General features: G+C 40.0%; 1 protein-coding gene across 4 annotated transcripts in view; it reads left to right on the forward strand.

Annotated features, from left to right (window-relative positions):
* The first annotated feature begins 1053 nt into the window (after positions 1–1053).
* Positions 1054–20746, forward strand: part of lmf1 (lipase maturation factor 1) — a 99688-nt gene continuing 79995 nt past the window's right edge. For 3 of the 4 annotated variants that reach the window (XM_069180721.1, XM_069180725.1, XM_069180724.1), the window contains exons 1-2: positions 1054–1275; positions 6402–6711. The gene's annotated coding sequence lies outside the window, so the exon portion shown is untranslated. Of the gene's footprint in view, positions 1276–4738; positions 4947–6401; positions 6712–20746 lie in introns of those variants that run through there. The other variant, XM_069180722.1, reaches the window with a different exon arrangement.

The raw sequence follows: 20746 nt of genomic DNA on the forward strand, positions 1-20746 counted from the left end.
AAATTCAAACAAATTAGCTTTATTTTGAACAGCTTTGCAGAGCTCATGTTCTCATTTGTGAATTATTTTTAACATAAAATCAAACCCCTTTTGATATGGAGATACACAATTGTAAAGGTATAAGCTATCTAAAGCACGGTGGGACCACTTCACCAATTCAAATCAATGTGTTTTTGATTATGTGGTGAGGGGTCTCTTAATTTAGTCGCGTAAATCCAATAAGTGTCAGATATATGTATGTATAATTACCAATAAAATAGGACTGTTATTATGATTTACAGCCTCGTTTGTCTAATTCGCACGGTCATAAAACTGACAGTCTCCTACTTGGAATGTCAGGACGCTCATCACTCAAGACTGTTTATATGATAACACAACCCCAGTTACACGTGATTCCTGAGGAGACGGCTTTCATTTTAGAAAGTGCCCGGGTACAAGAATGTGTTTTCCCTTCGGCCAAGAGACAGCGAGCACTTGATCTGCAAAGTCCTGGGTCATTCTCTCTGCAGTTACGCCGCCAGATATCGGCTTAAGAACGGAACGCAGATGTGTCTGTTTCGATCCTAATGTTATGATACAATCGTTTTAAAGATATTATCCACTCTTTGTCGGATTTGTATACCTTGTCCTCACATACACTGAAACGAAAAGCCCATCTTAAAACAAAGACGATCACATAATATCTTAGTTCAAACAAAACACAGCTATGTATATCGCTGGACATATAATCGATTTACAGCTGTTATATTAGTTTATGCCTCTAATAAACTAACTGTAAACTCCAATAATCTGCAGTGTAGACATACTGTAATTATGCAAACCGTGAAATGATGATGCAATTTTAAAAAGCTGAACAAATCTATTAATTTAATTTTTGAAACAGTTGCATGTATGTACTGTATATTCTGGGATCCAAAATCACTCTCATCAGCGGGAGATGCGCGTCTCGGAGTTGGACCCGATTTCGTAATTGCGCTCGCGGCTCCGAACTGCGGCTTCCACCAATAGCAGCGAGACCCGTGCACGGGCTCGAGTCCCGCGCCTGCGCAGTGAGAGCAGCAAACATGGCAGCCTCCAGCAACACGCCAGGTGAAGAGACTGGAGTAAGAAAAAGGAGAGCTGCCTCGTCCAAGCCAGAGTTTGGTTTGAGTAAAAATCAGACCGACGGTGAAGGGGAAGAAGTTAAAAACGAACAGAGCGGGGCTTTTCCGTTACAACCCGGGACGTATTGGCTGACACGGATCGCTTTGCTTAGATCCATTGCTTTTATTTACTGTGAGTTGGGTTTATTTACTCTCATTGGCTTCTCATACACCTGTTTTCTTTGCGGTTTTATTAATTCAAAGTGACATGTACAGTGGCAACACATTAATTTGGGAAGATTTTATTAAACAGCGCTGTCCTTTGCACTTTGCTGTCTGTTTTTTTACATTGCATAGAGGTGTACAGTGGATTATTTATTATGATTTAAGGGAATAATGTACATGCTAACTTCTCTAACTTCTGTAGAAGGCAGCGTGTAGGTCGGTTGGAAAGTGATGTTTGTGTGCTCAGTGCATTAGACACTGTACAGTCTTGTCGGTAGGTGAGTGTTTTGTCCTAAACTGGTTTAAGCGTGGGTGTTGATAAAGGCGACGAGATCCACATATCACGGATTGAGTTTTTATTTTGCCCGGGAACAGACTAAATTAATATAAATATTAAATTAATATAATAAACAACAAATGGCAACAGCTCGGTTGGTTGACCTTCCCCCAGACTGTCTCCTCTCCCCTTTCAACCGGAAGAGGATCTAATGCAAAACTCTCAACAATACAAGCACAGTGTGCTGTGTGTACAAAAAACAAAACTTGTGAAACATAACTACTGTGTAATAACATTAAACACAGCATAACACATCCTCACTAACGTCTTGCTGTAATAGCTTTACTTTGGCTTTGGCGATTGTTGGAGGAGATCAGTTTATTTTTTCCTTTCTTTTTTTTCCTCATGTTTTGTTTAACATTAAATAATACAAGTATAGGAGAAAAGGTATCCAAAAAAGAAAAGTGAAGAAAACAAACCGAGGTAATTACAAATCTTAAAACAACAAGTTAATATTTTTATATACATCAATTGTGTATTCTGCTTTGTTATTTTCCATATTTTTGATTGAGTTTAAGTAGTATTGCATTTCCATCTTATACAAATTAAAGGAAGGAGTAGCATTGGACTGTGAGATCACAGTTTATTTGGTATTCCACACAATGCTAAAATACACAGTGGTGAAATAAAAATTTACACAGTTGTCTTTGTCAACCCTGCACTTTTCTGACTAGCTAAGAACTTTGAAAAGCCTAACTTCCATCTTAAAAAAGAGATTTTGCATAGAAAGTATAAAGAGGCAAAAAAAGATACATTGGTCAGTGATGGATGCTAACATCTTAAACAGATCTTGTAGGATCTTCATGGACACTTTCACAGTTAATAAAATGGTAATAAACTTGTCCCAATTACTCACTTTAATTGTCGTCATTAAAGTGAGTCACAGTGAATGCATTCTCCATCCAATGTAGAATGAATTCTTCAAGACAAAACGTTAAAGGGGTTTGAGTTCAGGCTGTGCCTTTTGCAAGCACTGACCAAGAATTCCCAGCCTACACAAATATTATGAAAGATGACTGAAAATGAACACATGAAGTGTGTTTGCAGGTCTACTACAACATGACATGAATACTCTTCAAGATAAACATTTTCGGTATTTTGCTAGTGGGGGACATTGAAGATGTGATGCACTGAGAAGTTTATTCAGTACCAGCAGGAGATGTGTGGTATTTCTTAACTTACGGACAGGTGAATTAAGCGGTTTCTCATTTATGGCTAGGTCCTGCAGTCTGTTAGGCTTGTTTCTTAGACCGAGTATAATTTCTGTAAAGGCATAAAGACGTATTGTTTGAGGAGCCTGTAAACCCCTCAGTTATCAATGTAGCTTAATCTGGAAGGTTCTGTAAACAAGATTGCAAGGGAACAGTACAGAAATACCTACATAGGCAAGGTATCAGTGGCTGGAAAACTAGCTTCTCAAATCCATAATGCACAAAACGCATAGATGTTCAGATTGGGGATTTAAGGCCTTGGTGTTAATATGGGGCCCTTCGAGTGAATATTTCTTTGTTATGATTCCAGAGTTTGGAGGTGGTGTTTCACCATTCATTTAAAAGCTAGGTCCTAGCATGGTGCCCATGTTATTGACAAGCTAAAGTGGGATTTCAGAAGTCATCAGATCCATCACCTCAAATAGTCTCCAGCAAGATCTGGATTAATATGTACTTGCGGCTTTTGCAAACTAATAGGGTTTTAGAATGATAACATTTGGATTAGCATTATGGAAAAAAAATCTAATTACAATTACAATTTTTTTAGATGTCAATAGTACTGGAGATTGTCTCAATCAGCAATTCAAGGATTTGCCATGATTTACAGATTTAAAGAAGTGAGATTTAGTTTAAACATCTCCTGTTTGTAAAAAAACAAAGCTTTTTAGATAATGTCCTTTATTTCTTACAATGAGAATCAACAGGAGTGCAGTGACTTTTTCATTTTGAAACCCATTTCCTCAGTGGTTCAGTTCACCAAACCAGTTCCAGTCTCAGCCCTCTGGGTCTTGGCTTTGTGAATTCAAAAATTAGTTTGAGCCAAAAATTAATTTTGCCAAATACCAAGATGCACTGCTTGCTCAAATAATTAACTAATAGTTGTGAGGTCATTGTGCATAGCTTCAAAGTCACCACAGAACCCATCTAAAACACAGAGCTGAGTAAATTTGCTCAGTGGAGAAGGATCAAATAGCAGGATAGGTCATTGCATTCGACTGACCTCAGTAATATTGAAATGTTATGAGCAAATGAGAAAGAAATCATGTTTGCAGAGAAACCCAGCTATTTGAATGCAGTCAAAGTAGCTTGCATTGAAGAAAACAAAATATTTTAAATTGCCAGTTCCCCAAAGTTATGCAAACTTACAAAAAGATTCTGGAATATTTTTTTGAAAGCCAAAGAAAGGTCCCACTTAGTAGAAACTAAGTGTGAATCCTTTTTCCATTCATGGCCTCAGTTTCTGTGCTTTAATTGAAACGCAGATATTGTTCTTTGCTCCATTAATATTCACATACAATAATTTTGAACTTCATTACAATGCATAAGAAGTTTTTTTTTCAATTTGCCCAAACTGAAGCCTTAAAATGTATCCACTGGAAGCCCTTTGGATGTGAAGCGAAGCCAGAATTAGCATAATAGGTTAAGAGCTTTGTTTCCAGCCTCTGCATTGAGGCATACTGAAAAAAGACACCATAGCCTGTACTTCCAAAAGATTGGGATTTGTAGTTATCTCAGGTATTTCAGTGAAGCTGTCTCGAGTCAGTGCGCGGAAATTTTGAAAGGAATGAGTGAGAATGCTCTCATTATAATGCAACAAAAGAGCTCTTGTTCTTGTTAGATTTGATGCGGGCACAATATGCGTTCCAAAAATACGGCCCATGTAATGGCTCTTTTGTTAAGTGCTAGCCACAGGTTTACCAGCGAAAAGGAAGTTCACCCCTGACAGTAGGCTGTTTGTTTGGACAAAAAACAATGCATGTTCACTTAAATAAAATAGCCCTATTAATGGGAGACACAGGGGAGAGAGAGATATGAAGAGAGATTAAATCGCTGTCTTTGTTAGGATGTCTTTGTATGCATTTATTGTAGGCTGATTTTAATCAAAATGATTCCTATGAAAGAAAAGGTATGTTTCTTTTTGGCTGCCAGTTAGCTGAAGCAGTGCTGAAGGGGTAGGCACTGGGAGAGGGACTCTAAATTATTGCTATGCCTGCTCGGATAATTCAAAGCCTTTATTTTTATCCCTTCCGTTTTTGTATTTTACTGCAACATAACATGGTTTTGTGCTTCAGTGATAAGGAAGAGCAGTAGGTAAGAGTTTTTTTTTCTTTCAATATGTTGAGAGCTGCACAATAAATTGGTGTAGTGCAAAAGCTGCCTGTCTATTTACAGATTAGCATGAATTATTCTGATAATAGGAAATTCTTTTTTTAAGAATGGGGAGGGGAGATGGAAGGGTGACTATTGAAATACAATGTTAAAAATATGGGCCTATAAAACGTAGGGATTCCAATGACTATACTTCAAAATTGGATTAGACTAGGCTAGGGATTTAGGATGAGCTCTACACATATGGCATCATTTAAATGAAGTGAAATTAAGCATGAAGTTAAATTGCAGCTTCCCGGTATACTTGTATCAAGTGGAAGCTGCTTTTTTAGTTCTATTTTATATGCATTCAAATGTATGTTTTTTGTTTTTTTAAACAATGCCCAAGTTAAACGGAGTTTACTTATTTGTTAAATGTTTTGTTATTTATTTGGCATGTCTTGTAATTGTACTTTAAAAGTGTATTATTCAATGATTATGTCTTTCAACATGTTTGTTAAAGTAATTTTACACCTTTGTGCCCAAGGCCGAATTAGAGGTCAGAGAAGGGAGTTTTAAATTGCAGATATTATCTCAGTGCTTTTTCACTTGCCTGTTCTCCTTCTGCACCGGCACATCCTTTAAAATAGTCTTTTCCTTCCATCTGTATCTTCATTTTAGTTATGCTATGCAGTAGGGTGTAGAATTTGTATCTCTTGTGTTAGTAATAGTCAGAGTAGAATTACCAGAGGTTTTCACCATTGTATAAATTTGAAATGAGAAGTAGCAGTTACTTAACTAATTGCTCTAATAGCTACCCCACTGCAGTCCTCAAGCTAATAACAGAGTTTTCATTTCCTAGAGAGAACTTACTGACACTACTCAGACTTGCAGACACCTGGACCCCAGGGCATCACCCCTATTCTTTTTGAGAAATGCCCTAGGATTTTTGATGACCATGGAGAGTTAGGACCTTGGTATTACATCTCATCTAAAGGATGGCACCTTTATTACCAGTATAGTTTCACCATCACTGTACTTGAGCATTAGGACGCAGACAGACTGCAGGGTGAGTGCTCCCTACTTGTCTTGCTAATACCACTTCCAGCAGTAATCTTAGCTTTCCCAGGAGGTGTCCCATCTAGGTACTGGCTAGATTCACACCTGCTTAGCATCAGTGGGTTGGCAGTTGTGAGTTGCAGGGTGATATAGCTGCTGACAAACGACATCTACACTAACCACATTTCACACTACAGTACATCAATCAAGATAAGCAGTGGTCCTATGAGCTAGGAGGCTTGTGAAGATCTCCAACCTTATTGTTTGCTCCAAACAGAACCACTTGAAATCACCTTAGTGGAACCTTGAACTGAGAAATCACCCCCATCCTGATCTTTAGTATTTTTAATCAGTCTTAGAAATAATTAATTCCATTACTTTTATTTTCTCTTTCCACAGTTGTAGCTTTCTGCGTTGCCTACAACCAAAACAAGCAGTTAATCGGCAAGAAGGGATTGCTGCCATGCAAGCAGTACTTGAACGATGTGAAACGATATGTTGGTGGAAAGATCAACTTGGATGCCTTGAGTTACACCCCTACTATCCTGTGGTTCCTTGACTGGACTGACATGGATAGGAACTTAGACAATATCGCCTTAGTGGGACTGGGCCTCTCCACCTTTGTACTGCTGACAGGAAGAGGAAACATGATTATCATGACACTTCTGTGGATTCTGTACCACTCACTTGTCAGTGTGGGGCAAATCTGGTAAGTGAAGAAAGTTGTTTTTAGATTGTTGCACATATATTTAAGATGTTTTTTTGTGTGATTGTTAAGTATCTGAAAACATAAATGTCTAGCACAAATGCGATGAACATAGTGTACAGCTTTTTGCAAATAGAAGTTCAGGTGGCTCCTGACAAAGAATTTGGCGTATCTTAGGACTTCACATACCATCAGTTTTTTTGTTACACTAATCTTCAGTTACGGTTTTCATGACCTAGCTATCAGAGAAGCGTGATTCATCGGTCATTGACCTGGGTTACCCCCCACCCAGGCACAGGCTTCAGGCACTGACTTCTTGTGTGAAGTCTTACCAGAGCAAGTGCTGTCCTGGCTGTCTGATGCATCTTCGCTCCCTGACGGAATTAGTTGAGGGTTGCTTTAGGTATCTCTGAAAACTGATCTTTTTGCAGATGACAAAGCTTCCTGCACCGCTCTGAGGACCATCCAATCTCATTTTCAGCAGCTGGAAGAGAGGTTTGCAGCTGTTCTATCATCCAAGCACAAGGAATGAAAGAGGCTGGATGTTCCTCCAGGTTGCACAGAGGCAGAACTGAAACAGCATTAGAGAGCTGGAGATGAAGATAACTCACCTAAAATCCCAGACCTCTTTCATTAATCTTGAAACTTCTCCACTATACTGGGTAGCAGGTTATCCTTCAGGTGGCCATAAAATTATATTGACTACATTGGCATTGCAGGAGGTTCTCTCCTGTTCTGATTTAATGGTACAAAGGGTTTTGTGCTTTATCCAGCCAAGATGAAAGAGTAGACAGCAACTGCAGCTTTACTCTTGGGCACTGGATTTGATTATTTCTCGTTCCATTTGTTCTTTCCTTTCTGGATAACTCTCCGAATAGAGGTTATGATTTCCTTGCATAGCAGATGATCTTACTCGGTTATATTGAATAAAAAGGAGATCTTCAAGGTGTTTTAAAATTGTTCATTATAACACTGTGGCTGCTGTGGCACAGCCCAGCTGAAGTGCCTTATTGTCCCTTGTAAATATGTGTTTTCTACCTTGGTTAAAGGCCGTAGCAGTTGATATGTTATTTTATGAGTCTAGTAGTGAGTGTCATAGTAGAGCTCTGGGCTTTAATTTCACTTATTTTGTTTGTTCATGTTTTTAAGACTGAATTTGTTTATAGTTTTACACATGACTTGCGATCAAAATTGTGCATCCTGTTGTCTCAATATATCGACATATGCCTCCAATCAGTTTTGGAGGATTGCATGGTTAACAGTGTGAAAAGCAGTACTGAGATTCAATGAAACAAGAACAGATAACTCAACTATATCTGAAGTAATAAAGTAAATAAAGTAAACCTTCAATATATAGATGTTTGTTTGAAAAAAAGATTATCCTAAATTGGCCTGTAGTTAGGATTACAGGGTCCAGTTGAGTTTTTACTAGTAATACCAGTAATGCGTAGTGATGATGGCACAATCATCTCATCGGCACAGCAATTCATTACTGTGACTAATGGACGAAAAGACAAAAAAGTAGGAATGAAGTCAGGACCAGCAGTTTGGCTTTTTTTGTTTCTATCTTTACTGTTTTATAGATTTAGATTTGGAATCATCTGCTTTTCAGACGTCCCCAAAAAAACTTACAATTGCAACTGAATGTGCAAAGGATCGGTCAGTACGTGCTGAAAATTTAAATTAGAGGTGAAAAGTTGAATTTAAGTAATTTACATCACACTGCTTTAAAGAAATATTTCAGAAGCAAGATGTAGGGGGCCTTCCTTCCTGTTGAGGAAGTCAACTTGGATCTTCCTGTCCTGACAATTGCAAGTATTGATTTCAAAGAGTACTGGTTGTCATAACTGTCAAGTATAAAATGCCACATGAGACAAATATTAAGAATGCTTATCTGAGGAACATAACGCTAGAATCCTTAATGTATTGATGTGTGTTTTCTCAGAATTTAAGCTAATTTAATCAACACTTTGAATTAAATAAACCATTCTAGTTAGTCCTGGGCTTCATTTTGCTGTGCATTTATCGAAATATGTTACTTAAAAACATCAAGTCAGAAAGGAGAATTATTTACAGGAGATTCTGCGTTACAGATGGCGAGACATGTAGCAGTGGATTTGTAATATACAATTCTTGCTCAGCAAATTATGAAAAGCTCAGTTTCGGACTGTCGTTAATTTCAGGAAGTATCATTATTCAAAGGAGGCAAAAAAAACGTAAGGTCATTTGACAGCTGTTTTTAGTTGCTGCCAAACCTTGGTATTTTGCAGTGGTCAGTGAGGAAGGAAATGAGTTAGAACGGTGGTAAGTGAAACCAAACGCTGGCTTTCATGACTCCCTCTGTTGTGGTTGGGGTTCTAGAAAGCAGGGTCCTAGGCTTTGTGATTACAACACTGACTCCTAAAGAAGGAAAAAAAAGAAAGTTATGAACTTGGAGGGCTTTTTCCTCATTTGGACTTTTGACACAAAGGGCTGCTTTTTTGTTTCACTTCAGTAGTGTCGGCTTCCTTGGTAATAGGAGATGTATTGCTTTTCAGCACAGTTTGTACTTTAAATTAAATACAGGACTTTTCATGAATGATAAACAAATGTATGGTATTAGACAAAATTATTGGCATGAAATTGATTTGTAACATAGAAATTGTTTATCCAAAGACCAGTTGTCAATATTCTCTTAACATTAGTCTTGTCAGTTACATCAATGGTTAAGAAGGCACACCTGTGGGATTCCTATGTGACTCAGCAAGGGAGGGCAATTGTTTGGATTTGCAAGTTAAGTCTGTGTTTTGCTATTAACTAACTGAGACTGCAATATCGTGGCACAGAGTTATAGGAACTGCAGTTGATCCTTGATGTGATGGATGTGAAATTGTCAGCGGCAGTCACATAGCTCTTCCAAATAAAGCAGTTTCTTCTACTGCTGTGCACCTTACAGCATGAAAAGTAGCAAGTGGCACTTACTAGCACTGGTTTGAAAGGAAAGCGTGGTCTGTCTATGGCCTGTGTTGGTGTAAAGGCCATGACTGAAGCCTATCTATCATCCACTGTTGTGTTGATTTATGGCTTTGTGCTTGTTTACTGATTCTTCCCAAAACGCCTTTGTTTGGAACAAAGGAGTTGAAAGAGGCATTTGGCAGCTTAATAGTCAAAAATTAAGTCATTCATGTTTTACAGATCTTTCCAAATATTCTGCAAAGAAAATGCAATAACCTAGGCTTTTCATCAAGAGCACAAAATCATTCGGCTCACATCATGTCTTTTCAATCAGTGTTTGATACTGAAGATTGCCTGGTTGTTTTCAGCTGGTTCCTGAGAGAATGAGATGTCATGCTTCAACAAACAGCAGAGACAACAGGAGACTAGTTTTGTGAGGGACAGGACATGACCTAGAAGACTGCGCATGACCCCTCTGACCCACGACTGTCAGATCCACCAATGGAATCGTTTCCACACAGCAGTGGCCACAGCTCACTAAACCTCAGGAAGCAATAAATAGCACATCAGCAGAATGGTTGTAGCTCAGCATCTGCATGCTTGGAGGCTGTTCTGAAATGTGCTGAAAGCTCAGAGAGGAAATGTTGATGCTTTGTCAACCAAAGAACATATGCGCTAGTGGCAGAGTTTTATTCATTGAAGAATGCCCATATGAGACTTGAGAGAATACAAGCAGAATAGAGACATCATGGTGAGCATGTTATTCAGGTCAACCTTTTCCAGCTAGCTGCAGATGCACAAGACAAGCAGCAAGACATCCCACAGCAGTCTGTCCAAAGGCTGATCAGGTCTATGTGTCAGCACTGCCCATTGATGTTATAGAACAGTTTTACTCATTTCAAATTCAGCCCAAAATTGTGAACTTTGTGAAAGTGCTGTGAATAGTTGCGCAGCATACATTTCACCTCCGTAATGTCCCAGTGTGATCTGCATGCAGAGCTTACAAATAGCCTTTCATACCTTTATTGCGTACCCATCCAATTTGGACTTGCCAGCTCTTGTAAGGTTCAGTTTTCCACCATTAACTCTTGCACCCACTCAAAGGGGAAGGAGACACACAGATATTCACTGCATTCACCCTTTGATGTGCTTTAAGCACCACAGTGCCATTTAGAAGACTTAACTCTTATTGGAGGTTCAGATCTTCTTTTAGTGGTGTCACTGCAAGCCAGCAGAAGCCAGGCAAATGGCAGGAGTTGTGCCAGTTGTGGAAAGGACTCTGGGTGACTTACACCTGCACTGGCCCTAGTGATGCTCTGCCAACTGTGAGCTACCAATTGGGGAAACCTACATGAAGGCAGCTAGTGACCAGTCCTAGACTCGCACTGTTGATATTAACCTCTGCTCTGAGCAAGTGTTTTGACAGACTGGTCAAATTCTTGGTTTTTGTAACGTTTCAGTTATACAGGTCTTTTCTAAGATATAAGATCAGCCAATTATTTTCATCAGAAGATAATTAAAGAAAATGTAGTTAAGATTTCTTCATATGTTGTTCTGATATGTATTTTTTTTCTTTCTTTTTTCAGGTATTCTTTTGGTAAGTGAACCTTTTTTTCTGAATATTCTTCACCTTTCTCTTATTGGGAAAACAAAATTACTTTAAACCGGTGAATAGAAATCAAGCGTAAAAATAATTACCTAGAATATTATAGTTAGAAGGGTTCATGGACAACAAGAAGCAAATATCGTAGTGTCACAATGTATCTTTCTGTAGGCTGAAAAATTTAGAGATCCAAATGTCTCAGTTGCTACACCAAGGCATCGGCCTGCTCATCAAGGACTTGGAAGCAATTTATGCTTCAAATACAGACCAAATAAAAATATGGGTGGTCATGTTGTTGAGTCTACTGCAAACATGAGAGAATCTGTAGAAAAGATTTAAATAACTCTCCTGCTGTGCAAACATGTTACAAATGCCGCCTTGGTTCCCTGAACATAAGTGATCACTCCATTGAGTAGACTGAGCTTGTATATCTGAGCCGCCAAAGGCATCTGTGAGAAATGACTTAACAATTGAATGCCTTGTATGAGAATATGATAATGCCATTTACCTCAGAATGGCTGCTTTCGTTGGTGAGCCGTTCTGGGCAGGGACGGATTTTGGTTTTCATAGGCCCTGGGCACTTTCACTCTGAAATGTGCGAAAAGAGGGGTAAATGCCAATTGAATTGCGTCGATTGACATGATGCACCTTAAACTATTCTGTTGCTAGACCACGTGATTGAGGGAGCGAGTCGAGCGACCATCACTCTGATAATTCTAGCTTCTAGAACAGCCGCTCGATAGCGTGTGATTATTGATTGGGAGCACCTAGAGTCGATCGCAAGCACGTTGTTTCAGCTTGTTTTTCATTCGTGAGTGGTTCCCTCCTTCGTAGGCCCTAATAATTTCGTAAGCCTTAAATACCATGCCTCCAGTGCCTAATGGGAAATCTGGCATTGTTTCTGGGTTTACTAAAGCACCCTTTCAGGGAAACAGGGTGACATCCATAGCCAGACAAGCAGGAGGCCTTGGAGTAGCCCAGGGGGCGCTGTTGGAAGGTGTGCTGGTTTTGGTAACTGAAGATTCAAGAGGCTGGAGTCCAGTCACCCAACTGCGGAAGGCCACTCTTCAGGCACATGAGGCAGCCTGCTGGTCTGGGCAGGAGGTGTCAACCCTGGAAGGGATGGTTGGATTGTACCAATTTGGCTGCTCGCTTGGCAATGTAAAAGAAGAGGACAGGTGATTGAAGGGAGGTCATTCAGGCCCTCTTGTTTGTTAGGGAACAAGTAAAGTTTAATTTTCCATTGAAAGGTAGAAAGAAGAAGCGGTGTTACGGCCATTGAGCCTTCTTACCATCTTCCGTCTTTGGTTAGTAATGGTGTTAACGATTCAAGAATTCCAGCAGTTTATTTAAAAGATGCCCTGGAGTCTGTGTGGTGAGAGAGTCTAAGAAAAACAGAGACTTGGAGAAGAGAATAGGAATAGGAGTCAAATCACAGATTCCTGTAACCGTGTGCAAGGTTACTGTACTGAGTGTTCCTAAGCTTGTCCACTTGTGTCCATTAATCCTGGTTGTGGTATTGTTAATATTAATAATGTGTCTGAGAGGAGAGTTTGTGCGGCGTGGGGGAGTGGACCACTTCTCAGTGACGTGAACGCAAGCCTGCAGGTGCTCAGGAATCACAGGAGTCTCAAAACTGAGAGAAGCTTGGCTGAAGAATCCCAGCTCTGAGCCTGGGTGATGTCACCAGCCAGCTCTGAGCCTGGGTGATGTCACCAGCCAGCTCTGAGCCTGGGTGATGTCACCAGCCAGCTCTGAGCCTGGGTGATGTCACCAGCCAGCTCTGAGCGAGCCTGGCACAAGGCTCATAAAGCTCCTTCTGCACTTCAAGTGTCCGAGTTAGCACTTTTGGCATTTGACCCGCCCATGAGCCCTGAAACTGTTTGTTCTTGACCTGTCCTGGGCTTACTACTTTGGATTAAGAGCCATTGGGCATGACATATTTGAAAATATCTCCTGCTTTTCATTGCTGGTTTAACAATAAACCAAAGTCCGAAACTACACAACAGGAAAATGCATTTTTGAAACTGTTCTCTCGAAAAGCATGTTGAACATGAGGAGGGACACATTACTTTTTTGGGGGGGATGCTGGTGGATTCAAAGAAATTCTATCAGGTTCAGGCTTTTCCTCTTGGGATTGCGGTAGATGTCCCTCCCCCCTCTTAAGCCATGCTAAATCTATTTTCCAGGTTGTCAGGTTGGTGTAGCACTCAGATGTTCATGTGGGCCTGCCATTTGAACTCTGATGTTTCTAATCACAACAACGCCTCCAAACAGCTGGTCTGCATTAAGCTCTCGTTCGGACCTTTCACCCTGTTCCTCTTAAATTCATTCTGTAAAAACAGCTTAATGAGGGGTTTACTAGCCCAATTGGAAGTTTTATTAAAACCTATTAGTGGGCTTTGGGAGAAGGTAGTGACGGTGGAGGTAGGGGGAGGAACAGGGGATGTAGGGAGTTGGGTATTTTGACTAAAGGAAACAATTAGTACAAATGACTTTGAGTTTAGCTGGCCCTGAGCCATGTCATTTAAAAATAAAGTATTTCCAGATTCTATTGTGTTTTCACCCTGACACGTAGTTGTCCTGTTAGTAAGTATTTTTGCCTGCCTGAGCTCAGCAAGGCTATTGTTCTGCTGTGGTAGAAATGTAAAGAAAGAGGGGTGCCCATGTGCCATGGCTGGTAGCTTGTAGATTTAAAGAGCGTGCTCGATCTCTGTTCCCGAAGGGTCAGGGAAAATAGACAAGAATGAAGACCGACATTAATTACAGGCAGTTTGCAAACCTGCCAAAGGATCTGCTTTGTGGGTTGACCCTGGAAAAGAAAGGCTGCAGTCATTTCAGTTGTCAGTGGACGAGATGGATTGGTTTGAACACAAATGGAGCATCATACCTGCCAGGTTTCTCAGTCCGAGATCGGGAAGAAGAAGTTGGATCCACCTGCAAAGTCTGAAATATCTGTGTCCGTGTCCTGCAACAGGTGTACAACCCTTTTGGGTCATGTTGTGTCTTTGGCTTGTTTTTCATTGTGACACGATTCTGTGTAAAGTAATGAAATGGAGAAGCAGAATTTCTTGCTTTGCCTTATGATTTAGTTTTAAAGAAAGCACCACAGGCCTGAATGGGAGTGTACAGTCTTCCTTTCAGCGGGACGTTCCTGTGCTGTAATCCTGCAGATACGCTCTGTGGTTTTTGTCTGTGTGGCCCTTCGGAAGCGTGCCTTCAAACAGCTGCTGGCTGTGTAGCAAATGTATATGTCACATGTCCTCACTCAAGGGTCCTCCTCTGCACTGATTCTCACATCCTTTCTTCGAACTCTGCCCTCACAAAAAATCCCCTTCCTACCGAGGGAAAGCTTGCTAGCCTTATCGATGTTAACTAAAAATAACTTTAATTGCCATATGCCGAGATATCTTTTTTTTTTCAGCTGATTTTATATCAAATTAAGCTCTGGGACTCAATGTTCAAGATGAAACTGGTCACAATATGTTCACAAGAGGAAGTCAAAGACAAGTTCTGTTCTGGATCGGATATTGTATTGCAGACAACCAGGCTTGTAGCTGCCAAAACATCTTTAGCAAAGAAACTCGGTGAACTGTCCGGGGGTGCTAGATCAGTGGCCTTTAATATCCCTTTTATAGGTTCTGGCGAAGTAGAAGAGAGATATTAGGATATAGGCACTGAAGGTATGTATTGTAAGTGAAGGATCAAAGGCAAAGTGCTTTGTAAATATAAAACAGTTACTTAATGGAGATGTTTCATGTAACAGCGCTAGACAGTTCAATGATTTCTTCATCTAGGTAAAGTAAGACTTATCCAAACTATTGTTTAGATGCATTTTTGTAGGTAATGTGCTGGAAAGGAAGCTGCCTGTTTTAGATGCTAGTAGGAGAAAAGGTAAACTAGGCCATTAATGTATTTCAGTGTGAACCCAATTGATCAGAGAAGCCTGTTAATTTTAGTAGTAAGTGCAGTTAGAAATTAGACATTTGATAAATGATGGACCTGCCACATATGCCCAAAAAATGTTGTTCAGCTTCAAACTGAAACCATGACTCGAGGATGCAAGTAGAGTTAAGTAGAAATCTGTTCAGTATGAATATTAGGAGGCACTTTAGATGTAGAGATGAATCATAGAGAATTGCAGAGACTTTTCAACAAATGGTTTAATAGCCTGTTGAATCATCATTATAATGACAATTGAGTGAATTAAAGTGTTTCTTATGGTCTAATTTTAAAGGATTGTAGTGGGAAGCTTAGCAAAGAGGAACCACAGTTAAAAGTAAATATTAATGCTAGCAATGTTAATGAATAATGTGCTAAGGTTATGTTGCTGCTGAGATTTCTGTAGTTATTGGTGTTCCAGAAACTTAGCAAAACTGTGAAATATAGGTGAATGATAGAGGAAGCAATGTAAACTACTAAGAAAAAAATAAAATGACACCAAAGGAAGATGTAGCAACTTATTAAAAATGTATAATTTATAAATAATTAAGTAAATTCAGACAGGCCAACACATTGTAAATGCAGGAACTGCATGAACTGAATTTTGTACAGTTACAGAAATCTGTGTGTTCTCATTAGGAATAACGGGGGGACAGTGCTGCTTTTGGTAATGTATTTGTATGAACATGATGTTTCCTATAATCTCACAGGAAGTTTCTTTTTTATCAGTTTAGTATTACACTCTCAAGAGGAAGCACAGTTGAAGGAGCTCATATTGCCCTAGGAATCTTCAAGACCACTCGTGAACTTTCAAATGTCAAGTACAGTCGCAACGGAGTCTCGGCATCTGGGCTGAGATGCGAGTTAAGCTCTTGTTTGTGGTGTACAGCACATCCCTCAGCTGGAGATGAAGTAGACCCTAGGCAAAGTTCAGTTCTTTGAAGCCTGCGGTATGGGTTGCGGTTGTACTGTGCTCCCCATTGACAGGTCGTTCACAGCGTTCGTAATTCATGTCGCTGATTTCCTTGCAAAGGAAGGATGGCCTGGCACTCTTTTGAGTTAGGTTCTTGGAGAACCGCTCTGCATTCACTGGAGATGAGGTGTCTTTGCACAGTGGTGCGATCACTAGTGGTGTTGTGTTGAACGTCCCTCTAAGCATCACTGCCTCAGTATGCCTCTCTATTTCATCTGGGGTCTAAAAAAAAGACAAGCCCTACGTTTGGACAAAAAACCAAGTCAGACTAATATTGGTTGTAGGAACATGTAATGTTACATGCGGCTGGCCGTGGCTGATTCTGAGCGAGTCCTATCGGTTAGGGCTCTGGTGAGGGCTCCACAGAGTCCAGACTGGTAGCTTTGCTGGGATTTAAGATAAGATCACTTTATTGGCCATATACAATTTCTTGTATTAGGAATTTATTTTCGTAGATCTTTAGCCACAGTGCCACCTCACTCCCCCAGTATCGGTATAAATCAAAGCCTTTTACCTCCTACTTTGAGTAGAAAATGAATTGAATTTACTTTTTCATTTTAATATATGAACAGAGTGTTTTAGAAGTGACATTGACCTGGGGTTGCTGAAACATGCATAACGGCAGAAATTCACTAGTCAGCGACGTGAGTTGTTGAACAAAGACCATCAGATGAAATTTAAAATGTAGCCATTTGAAAATGTCTTCTGAGCACGATTTAATAGACAGCAGACGATACTGTACATGTGGATGAATCACTTCATCTTTCAGTTACTCTCACAGTTTTATTTGCTGGTTACCCATCCCGCACAGGAGACAAATGCACGTCAAATGTAGTTAAACGATTCGACATTTTCAGCCTTAAAAGACAGAGCCACCACACTGTTTTGTGGGGATTACCTCAAACGGCAGCTGCGCCGCAGCGCTCCTGCCTCCCTCCGCCCACACGGACGCCGCGCCCCAAGCCGAGGCCAGAGAGATGTGGCAGGTTCTCTCTCCGCAGAAAATGCCGTTCGGGCTCGTGCCTTCTGGCCGGGTGGTGTACAGGCTGCGAGAGAGTGTGAAAACGCAAAACTCTCGCAAAGCCGCATTCGCATTCCATTTATTCTTGGAGGGGATGCCCCTTTTGTAATAAAAAAAACAACAAAACACAACAGAGAACAATGCATCTGAGATCCTCAGTTGATTTTGGAATGTCAGACAAAACAAACCCGAAAAGATGCGTTAACCAGAACTGAAAGGATAATGTGACCTTTGAGGTTTTTCTGATTCTTTAAAAGCCATTAAAGGGGTCGGGAGGGATTTAGGGTGGTTTTGCAAATCGCGAAATGATTGCGTTTGGATCATTTCTTCTCCCCTAACTGATATTGCATGACACACTAAATCTCTCAATGATTGAAATAAAGGTGAAACTGTTTATTAGATGATGCAGGCAGATAATGTTACCTGTTAGCTGGAATGAGTTTTGATTGTTTTTTTTTACTCTGTCAAATGGGTATTTATCTAAAACGACAATTTCCTTCAAGAAATTGGAACATAAGAAAAGTCGCAGACGAGAGGAGGCCATTCAGCCCCTATAACCCAGTGGGTAGTTGGTCGGATGAGGATTTCACGAGCTGTTTCTCCAAAGAAGGCCTAGTAAACGCTTCAGCACATGCATAGATTGTTCCATCCTTCCCCAGCCCTTTGTGTAAAGAAGCAAGCCCTGTTCTCAGATTCAAATTGATTTTTATAACGTTTCCACTTATGTCCTCTGGTTTGGGTTTCACTGTAGACCACTGGGTGGTCGGTGGCTTTGGGAATTGTGAATTCTTGGACCAGTTTCCTCCATAGTCTTCTTGGTTCAAGACTGAAAAGGGCTCACTTCTTTCATCCAGCCAGAGTAGAACATTTCTTTAAACCTGAGAACATATCTGGTTATTCTGTGTATTTATTCCAGAGCAGCAGTACCTTTTTTGTAATGTAGAGCCCCAAATGCAGTATTCTAAATGAGGTCTTACTTGTGTATTGTACAATTTTAACATAACATTAACGTGTGTGTATGAGTGGGGAATGTGTTTCTCCGTACACTTTTATCAAGACGACAATATGCATCAGGTGGTGCTTTTGCACAATTTTTAATGTCAAGTAATCACGTAAGTAACTCGGAGGGCTGCATGAGTTAGCCTGTTTCGCACATTTTGTGTGGACTGCAATGCTCTTCATGCCAGATGAGCAGATCTTGAAGATGAAATGAATTAATTCTAGAGAGATTAAAGCAATCCATGTCAATAACTGAGAAAGAGCCGTAGAAGTTCTCTCAAAACATGAAATTTAATAAAGGCCTTTAACTTTTTATGACGTGCAACATTTTCTCTAAAACTAAGTAATTGCATAAACTAATAGGAGCAGTACCAAAACCTAAAAATAGAATGCATTGCAGGAATAGTGTTAAATGTTGAAAGCCATCAGTTTCTTTATTGGTTAAGGACACTTTGAGCTGTTGACAAGGATTGTACCATAAACATAACAACAAAGTTAACAGGTCCAAACCTTTTTTTTTGTATTCTCTTTGTTGTAATTAATGATCACATGATTTTTACATTTAACAGTTTTTCTCCCATTTAAATCTTTTAAACAGCTGAGTGGAAGTCAACGTTTTCCTTCCAGGCTGACCTCAGTAGTGACAAAGGAATGATTTTGCAACAGAAATTTTAAAATCGGCCTCTCTTTGAAGAACGGTGTTTGTCCTCTATTAAACTATTATTATATGCTGTAAATAGTTTTATGTTATGATATTAATATGTACTATAGATAGTTTGTGAAAGTTTAATGAAAATTGTGTTCACCATAAAGACATATGTGGCTTCTAAATCCCAGTATCTTTTTTCACTTTAAGGTCTGTGAATATCATAATGAATTCCACAATTACAACACACACACAGAAGATGTATATTGCATCTTATATGCCAAAGTAGTTTACAAATTAGTGTGAAATTGCACACCGATTGACGATTAATTTAATTAGTGAGGCAATCGTCACTTCTCCATCTGAGCTACTGTGTAGTAGGGCTATTGCTGTGCGTCACCTTGGTGGGGGCTGGATGAAGTGGGAACCCTCCTACGTGTAAAGCACTTTGCTCTCCATCCCGAAGGATCCTTTGCACACGAGAGGACCCACTTCCACCATCATCCACCCACCTGGGTGACGGGCGGCAGCCGCCCTACGCCAACAGCCCCACCACTCGAGGGAGAAAAGTCAGGGCCAGCGGGTCAGGGTGAGAAACCAGAAATCACTTTGCCATTTGATTTGGGTGGTTCTTAAGGGAGACCTTGACGTGTGAAGAAGGCTCCACGGCCGGAACGTTGCGTCTCTTTTTCTTTTCAGCATGGAATAAACCTTTACCCGTCTCCTTGATTTATGGCTTCACCCAGGGGATCGCATCTCACCATATGGGGGGCATTGATTTGCAAATTCTGGTCTAGAAGAGAGAGTGCCACTATCAGGTCCACCCAAACCTCTTGCACAAGCAGCGCAGAGTTGAGAGATTTGCTATTCCATCACTGATCAAGCCCGGTCTTGCTTAGCTTCTGGGATCAGATTATATAAGGCTACAAGATGGTAATAATGCTGTCAATAGGATGGGTAAGTTACCTACAGGATATTATTCTTCATGTACTAGGCTGCAGTGACCTTTCTTACTTTCTTTTCAAAGTGAGGCCCTATATTTAAATGTCATGTTAACACTTAACATTCTTTGTAGGTTTTTCTGACAGCACATCTTCTAGAAGTTCTGAGAAAAGAGTGGCTTAAAGGTGAGAATGCTGCAGATTTTAGTAATACGTCTTGTAAAATTCAGTAATATTAAGAGTTGGAATTTATTTTAGAAAGGCCTTTTAATTGGGTGTCAGATGTTATTATGGCTCTGATTATTTTTATCCAAGTGACTTGCACTTGTGCCCCTTTTAGACAGCTGAATATAATCATCTTCATGGATGATGACTCCCGGAAAAAGATGGGGACTGAAGAAGACTGTTTTTTTGTAGGAACATGAACCTGTGCAAATGTGTATGCAAATTTCTAAGGCTATTCTGCAGTGCGTTATCTTTTCAGTGTTTTAGACTACCACTGTCAGTCTTTTAAATTGTGTGCTGTATTAAAGGGGAATTCCCTCCCGGAGACCCTTTAAGATGAAGTGCAAAGCCCATATTTGCATGACGTGGCTTTCTTGGAAGGACTGTTCCAAAAATGTCAAATTGCTAAATTAAATTTGTACCTACTGTGCCAAAGCAAAAACACCAAAGAAATCACTTCCAAATGTGAAAGCTTTAAAACAATATAAAAGCAAGATGACTGATGACTGTTGTGCTTGCTTATTTATGGTGACAACCACAAATAATTTAGGAAACCAATTTTGAAATTAATTTCATAAGGCTTTTTAACCTAATCAGAGATTGTGGTTTAAATTATGTCAAGGGAATATTTATCATTTATCCCATTACCAGGCTTATACCCGAGAAAAAAGTGACCCTATACGTTTACCACCACACGTATTTAACAGCTTTTCTACCTTAAGTGAAATATTGAAGTTGCAAAGTGTCACGTGAA

Source organism: Lepisosteus oculatus, chromosome 19 (assembly GCF_040954835.1).
Source record: "Lepisosteus oculatus isolate fLepOcu1 chromosome 19, fLepOcu1.hap2, whole genome shotgun sequence".
In the NCBI taxonomy this organism is placed as follows: Eukaryota; Metazoa; Chordata; class Actinopteri; order Semionotiformes; family Lepisosteidae; genus Lepisosteus; species Lepisosteus oculatus.